Source organism: Piliocolobus tephrosceles, chromosome 1, assembly GCF_002776525.5.
Source record: "Piliocolobus tephrosceles isolate RC106 chromosome 1, ASM277652v3, whole genome shotgun sequence".
Taxonomy (NCBI): domain Eukaryota; kingdom Metazoa; phylum Chordata; class Mammalia; order Primates; family Cercopithecidae; genus Piliocolobus; species Piliocolobus tephrosceles.
This window is the reverse complement of record NC_045434.1, coordinates 112616270-112622809: the sequence shown is the minus strand read 5'-3', so window position 1 is coordinate 112622809 and position 6540 is coordinate 112616270.

Here is a 6540-nt window from a genome sequence, read left to right as displayed (position 1 = left end):
GAAGAACCCTGGTGAGTGGAAAGCTCTTGATTGCCTAGTCTGTGTGGGGTGAAGGTGAAGGGTCTGTCCTTGGTGGACTGGCATAGCTAATGCAGCCATCTGAACCTGGAAGATCTCTATAGATGGCATGTCGTGCATAAAAGGTCACTTTGCGAAAAGGTGGCAACCCAGACCCATCCTTTCGTTCCCAAAGAGATGTGCCCCCATGGTTTTCCACAGGACATTCCCAATCAAAATGTAGATTCAGAGTTTCTAGGAATGATGCTCTCAGGGCTTCAGTCTGAGGCTTAATGGCATACATAGGTAGCACTTGGCTCATGGGGTTGTATCCCTCTAGATTGATACCCCCACCCCGAGTCCTTCCCTCCTTCCAAGTTAGACATCCCTTCAAGCTGTACCAGCTCTTTCAGGCCACCAAGCATTGATTTCCAAAGATACCCAATTCCAACATTCCCCAGGAAAATCAGGGTCATACAATCAGGTTATACTGTTGTAGCAGACACTGCTAACTGCCTACCCAATATCTATTTCTCTTTCTTTCTTACCAACCAAACTGCAAGGACTTAACTCACCTTGCTAAAAATTCCTGCCTCATCAGACTCCCTTGCAGCTAGGAGTAGCGCCACATGACAGTTTGGGCCAACAAAAAGCAAGGTGAGTTTCTGGGAACACTTTTGCTTTCCTGATAAAGGCACTGGTCCTTTCCACATCTTCCCATCTGGAATGGGAATGTAGTGCCTGGAGATGCAGTGGCCATTCTGCAACCACAAGGTGACACGGTTGATGATGAGGGCCCGCACACAGATGGGGGAGCCCAAGGGACAGTCCTGGGAACTTGAAAGTCTATGGAGCCACCAAACCAGCTGTGAACATCTATCCTGGGATTCTTGTTGCATGAAATAAACCCATCTTTGTCTACACAACTCTAGCATGATTTTCTGTTATTTGCAGCCAATCTCATTCCTGATACGGTTGGCAATGAAATAAACTTTACTTCTATGAGCAAACCTTGTGACATAGTCAGTAACGTGACCAATTCTTTAGCACACACATCGGAACAAGCTATCCAAATGAGTGTCTTTCCCCTTAGACCCACAGAGGCCCTGCAACCTGGTGCTGCCCTGGCCACAGCCTTTCCTCTCAGCCCTGTCGCTGAGATTCTCCAGCTGCTCCTCCGGCAAGACTGCTCCCAGAGGGGCAGCTGGATGGCCTGCCAGGGCGAGCAACTGTGGGATAATTCCAGACAGCTGCTTCTGTCAGGGGACGGCTTATCTGGCCAGGCTGAGCCCTCTATGAGAGCTTTGGAGCCGTTGGGAGGAGGGGTGAGACTTGGAGGACCAGGGGACACCTCACATTCTGCAGCTCCTTAGAGGAAAACTCAGGACTCAGCCATGTGGGACTCAATGAGCCATAGCAGGATTTCCTGTGATGAACAACCTACAATCTTACCAGGCAGCCTCAATCATTTAAAAAATGTTCCAAAAAATTACACAGACTGGATTTTCTTTTTTTCCCCCTAGAAACAACCTTACAGAGCAGAAAATCTAGACCATGTAGAAACCAAGAAAAAGCAACCTGACATCCTCTGAATGAGCTGACCCCACTCTTAGGTTACTTTACAACTCAGCCTTGAGTTTGTGCAGATGGCTGCACTTACAGCTGGATACAAACAACTACGCTATTATGTATTTGTGTAAAATTTTAGGATTTTCATTTTTCACCTCATTTGAGCATCCCCAGAATCTTCAAAGTAGGTGAGGCCCTTACATCACCCATTTTACAGACCAGATAAATTACATCATCACAACTCATCACGAACTAACGGGTTTTCATTTTAAAGAAGCCTTGTATCCTGCATTATCCCATCTGGTTTTCCTAAATAGTAACAAAACCAACAACTGGAACATCTCCTTTCAGAGATGAGGAAATTAAGGCTACCACGATTCCCTCTCAAGAACCGAATTCTGGGGCGGCCCTCGAGATGCTAAGTTACACAATACCAGGTTTTCCCACAGGAGTTACCATCCCCTGGGGGCCAGCTTGAGGCAGGATCACAAGGTTCACCTGAGTCTGTGCTGGGAAGAATCAAGATGTCAACTCTGCCATGGACTTGGAATGGGCCAGATCCTGCAGTCTCCAGAACAGGGACACGCCAGGACACCTCCCTTTTCCCCAGGCCCAAGCTGATGTGAGACCTCCCTCCAGGTACTGTGATGGGGCCAGCTGGCTCTGGCATTTGCCAGCTGCCTCTGCCAAATCGTCACATTCCATAATACAGATTGTCTTTCTAGCATTCTATTCCAGGTCCCTTCCTCTTCTCCCTCCATTCCGAAACTGGCTTCTCCAACACTGAGGATCCACTCAGGCAGAAAGAGTTTCCCTTCTAAAGACTTCAGCAGAGGTCCTAGAGTTCTGAGGCATTTCCTCTCCCCTATCCCTGGGAGGCCGGTGGAGGTGCCAGGGAGAGCTATGGCAGCCACCAACATCTGCCATATTGCCCTGGAGCCTAAAATCTTTGGTCAATTTGCTTTTAAAATTTATACAACAGCATTTTGCAAAGTGCATTCCGATTTATACTGTCATTATAATCTGATACTAGTCTAATCTCAGGAGCTAGAAATGTGAGACATCATAGCATCAGTCTATTTTGCAGATGAAGAAGCGGAAGCACAGCATAGCTAAGTGGCTCATCCAAGCCACACAGAGAAACCAACTTCTAATTGAATTTACCTTCATGGGCCCATACACCAATTTCTTTTTTTTTTTTCTTTTCTTTTCTTTTCTTTTTTTTTTTTTTTGAAACAGAGTCTCGCTCTGTTGCCCAGGCTGGAGTGCAATGGTGTGAGCTTGGCTCATTGCAACCTCCACCTCCCAGGTTCAAGCACTTCTCCTGCCTCAGCCTCCCGAGGAGCTGGGACTACAGGTGTGTACCACCACACCAGGCTAATTTTTGTGTTTTTAGTAGAGATGGGGTTTCACCATGTTGGCCAGGCTGGTCTCAAACTCCTGACCTCAGGTGATCTGCCCACCTCGGCCTCCCAAAGTGCTGAGACAACAGGCATGAGCCACCACGCCCGGCCCCATACACTGATTTCAAGACTAAAGTAGATAGGGTATTTGCATGCATCCCAGAACAGTATCAAAGGCAGGAGCAAAACAAAAATGCCTGGGTCAAGGGTTGGTAGGTTCCCTGAACTGCAGTCATGATCTGCCCATCCCATGTTATAGGACAAGACCCTCAACTATAAAGTCTTTACTTCCCACCTCCCTGAGCTGTCCTGTAGGTGAAGGAAACCTAAGGAAAGTGACCAGGAGACCCCAGGACCTTTGCCCCAGCAGACCAAGGAGTCTATCAAAGTCTGTGGCAGGCAGGAGGGAAAGAACAAAAAAGAAGTCAAAGAACAATGTGCGGAGAGAGGAGATTGCTCCAAATGAAGGGGCTTTTCCTTACTGATAAGGTGCAAGGCGGGAAAAGCAAAGTGACGCATGGGCTGGGCCGCTTCTGTATGTGGGTGTCAGGGAGGAGATGGTTAAGGAGTTTTGACATAACACAGTAAGTGTTTAAAAAAAAAAAAAAAACTCAGCACATACACATAACCAGCTACAAGTTTCAGAAGTGAGGAAAACCATGGTGACTAGCTTAAGGGAACTTAGCCGCCAACGCAGCAGAAAGCACCACCTGCTCTGACTAACAGGTTCCAGCTCCTAAAATGTCACTTGCTTTTCCACATTGACTTTTGCTTTTCCCTGGCTGCCAGAAACCATTCTGGTGGCCAAATGAAGCCATGTAGTAGAGAGCCGAGAGCTGGGACACAAACAGGGCTTTCATGATCCATAAGGCCAAAGCAAGAAGTGCCGTCCCCAGAATTGGCCAGAAGGGAGTCAGAAAGGAGAGCCTCCCAGGGTGAGTTGCCCTGGGGAAGGAAGTGAGGGGAGTTGGCTGTCCCTCTCCTGGAACTATCTGAAAGGGCAGGAAGGACCCCCTCTCCTTGGGTGACATTGTCCTTTCAGGAAGAAAGGGAGGACTAGATGGCTTCTGAAAGATCCTTCCTGAGAAGGCTGTGGTTTCTGAACAGTTGGGCTTCATCCGTCTTTCTCCCTGGGTGTGGGTCCCCCAAAGGGGAAGTTTGCTCCAAAATCTGCAAACACAGCTGCATAAGTCCAAAACTAAAATGCCTCGGGGTACAGTGTCACTGGCACCATCTGGTTAAAAATGACCAAAAGTGGTTTCTAATTTTTACAGGTCCCCGTGTTCTCCACAAATCCCAGGAAAGCTTAAAGTCACATTAATCTGTAGCTAATTATCCCACCTGGCAGCTGACTGCATAGCCCTTCCTCCTACCTGGGTTTGAAACTCCTTCTGCCCTACCAACAGTTTGGCTGTGAGGGTTCAGTGGGGTGACTGGGTCACCCTGAGCCTTTGCCAGCCTAGGTCGCCAACGTTCCTCTATTTATAGGGTCTCTATGGAAACAGGGCCAGCATTAGAGAACTAATCACTGTGAAAACCCACAGAGTTCTACTCTCAGGATCCAAAGTGGATTGAAGAAGTCTCCAATTGCCCTTAAGAAGCTCTGGGTGGGGAGCCTGAGCGGGAGCAGGAGAGGAACCATTACCCCAGGTTTGGCGCTGATGACCACAGTGGTGTACAGTAGGCAGCTGCAACTGCTCAGGCCCACTTAGAGTTTCTATTGGAAACCCAGTGATGAAAGCTTTTTGGAATCATTTATTTCTTTCTCAGCCTCACAGCTGACATTAAAAAAAAAAAAATCTCAACTCATGGGCACACAGGCAAATAACTCCCCCATTCTCAATTTTATTTTGATTCCTTTCTCCTTTATTGCTTAGAGAATTCTGCCTGGAGCCAAAGCAAGTGGGAAAAGGTCACCTCATCCACCATGTCTTCAGGCAGAACTGATTCAGCACACACCAACATAGAAGACTTTTATTAAAGTTCCCAGCATAGTGTGCCCTCTCTCTGCCTCTTTGCATCCTACCCATCCTTCACCACCTCGCCACTCCATAAAGCCCTCTCTGATCACACCAGTCTGCAGCGATTTCACCCTGCACTGAACACATAAGCGCTCATTATCTGCACCACTCATTTTGCAATTAATCATGTACTGCCTTGTGACATCGCTTCCAGTGCTCTCTCCAACTGTTATCCAACTTCTCACCAGCTGATGGATGGAACCTTTGAGGACAATATGAGTGACTGGACAGCAGGAGCTTTAGCACCTACATCTGTATCCCTAACATTACCTGGCAGAGGCCTCAACACAAACATGGAAGACTGCTACGTAAATTATTTGTTCATTTATTTTCTGAGCAGCCACTATCCAAGTCTCTACAAATCCATCTTACAAAGGTGATTTTAATCCTTAGATGGCTATCTTTTCCAAAGACATAACCTTTCACAAATATTCCCAATGCTCCAACAGCCTTTTCTTGTGTCTAACTCAGATTTCTCCTGCTGCAGTTTAACCCTCTTCTCACTCTATTATCTTAGTAACCGCCAAGACTGAGTTGGCTTGGGAGGAGATGAACACAGGCCAAGGAGCCAGAATGTGTGTGTGACGTCTTCCAGAATGGCTTAGGGAGGGCTCGGGTGGGGGGCTCATGGCCTTATAGCCAGCTTTGTTTTCCCTGGTGGACATCACTCAGTTAACCTGGCTGGCATAAGGAAGCCTTTAGTCATTTGGTTTGAAAATAATTGTTCTTTTTTTTTTTTTTTTTTTTTTTTTTTTGAGACAGAGTCTTGCTCTGTCGCCTAGGCTGGAGTGCAATGGCGTGATCTTGATTCACTGCAACCTCTGCCTGCTGGGTTCAAGCAAATCTCCTGCCTTAGCCTCCCGAGCAGCTGGGACTATAGGGGCACACCATCATGCCTGGCTAATTTTTTGTATTTTTAGTAGAGACGGGTTTTCACCATGCTGGCCAGGCTGGTCTCGAACTGCTGACCTTGTGATCTCCCTGCCTCGGCCTCCCAAAGTGCTGGGATTACAGGCATGAGCCATTGCGCCCAGCCAAATCACTGTTTTTCTAGCACAGTCACAAAACATACCTGTTATCCCCAACAGCTTTGTTCTAACTTCTTACATGAAGAGAGACTTAAGTGTTTGGCTGACAAAGGTGGACCCTGTCCAGTTATGGCCTCATTCCAAAAAGGTACCATGCTAGTAGTCTATGGGGATTTCAAAGGCAGATGCCATTTCTTAAGGGAGAGATGGAAACAGAAATGAGTTTTGAGTTGGCCTTTAAGACCACCACTGAGAAGCTGCCTGAGCCCTTTTCCCCAGCTCCTGATAACCCCATAATCTTTTAAAACTTCGACCCAAAATTTAGGTCCTATCAGATGTTTCAACTCCTTGTTGAAGGAAATTCTTTTTTTTTTTTGAGACAGAGTCTCGCTCTGTCGCCCAGGCTGGAGTGCAGTGGCCGGATCTCAGCTCACTGCAAGCTCCGTCTTCCGGGTTTACACCATTCTCCTGCCTCAGCCTCCCGAGTAGCTGGGACTACAGGCGCCTGCCACCTCGCCCGGC